Source organism: Haplochromis burtoni, unplaced genomic scaffold (assembly GCF_018398535.1).
Source record: "Haplochromis burtoni strain Fernald_Lab_line unplaced genomic scaffold, NCSU_Asbu1 Contig_983, whole genome shotgun sequence".
NCBI classification, from domain to species: Eukaryota; Metazoa; Chordata; class Actinopteri; order Cichliformes; family Cichlidae; genus Haplochromis; species Haplochromis burtoni.
Window position 1 is genome coordinate 45,533 of NW_024583344.1, and position 1,276 is coordinate 46,808.

Here is a 1,276-nt window from a genome sequence, read left to right on the forward strand (position 1 = left end):
TGTGGACGCGGAGCATTTTCCGACAAAAACGCCATTTTCAAATCTATCTGGGCTAGTGTGGACATAGCCTGAGGCTCATCGAAAGCACCATCTCACCTGAAAACAGTCTATCAGAGGGTCAGCACATCTGATGGACTGGTACAGGAAACCCACAGCACTGGGACCACCTTGGAACCAGCACGAGTGCTTTGGGTTTACTGGGCATTCTTGGTTCTGGAAAAAGCTTTGAGTGGTCAAAAAACCCACACACAAAAACAGGATTAAATTTATTACATTTTACCTATGTAGCACCAAATCACAACAACAGTCCCTTTACATTGTAAGGTAGAGGCCCTGCAATAATACAGAGGAATCCCACAATCCTGTTAAAAGGGAGCTTTTCCTTCCCACTGTCATAGGGGTCCTGTGGAAGAAAGGGGGGGGGGGGGGTCATTTGCTCCTGATGGAGGGAGCCTCTGTTTACTACACAATAATAAAATGTAGGGCTAGTGTTACATCAGGCTTTTCTGGGTTAAACATTTCCATCTTTTTTCCTGCGAAGTTTGTTAAACTACACGACTGATCGACGAGAAACAGTTGGGCTGATGACTGATGACAGTAGGAGGTGTGTAAGTGTGCATTACAGCAACACTTCAGAAGAAGTGAGCGTGCTCCACACTGGTTCTGTGTGAACCTATGGGAATCTGTAAATCTGCTCCTTAACGTGATTAGTTGTGGCTATCTTCCCGAGGTACACATTGGATATTTGTTGTTTCGTCCTGGTTAGTGGCTCTGACACTCACTAGTCCTTGGCCTCCTTCCTTCTTATAACCCACCACAAGGTTCAGTACTTAGTCCTTTACTTTTTATACTGTATTTAAACTAATTAGAATGTCTTGATTTAAATACCACTGTGTTTGTCAGTGAGGAAATCCTGGATCAGCTCCTGGGTAGGCCTACTGTAAAGGTATAAAAACTGTTTCTTATAAATGGGTTATTATAAAATTTAAGAACATCCACTATCCATTTGGAAATCAACCAATAAATCATAATAGTAAATTCAGCATAAACAATGTTGAAACTGATGATGGATCCAAAACTAAAGTTCATAGGTGTATTGTTAGATTGTAAATGAAGTTGCCCCCCACCCCCACCCCATGAAACACATCTTAACAGTTTTTTTTTCTAAGAAAAAAACTTTATTACACAAAGAGGACTTGTAAATATGGATTGTCTTTAAAAACTGTACTGTAATGTATGTAGCTCCATACTTGCTCTACTGGGTCAACAAGGAGGG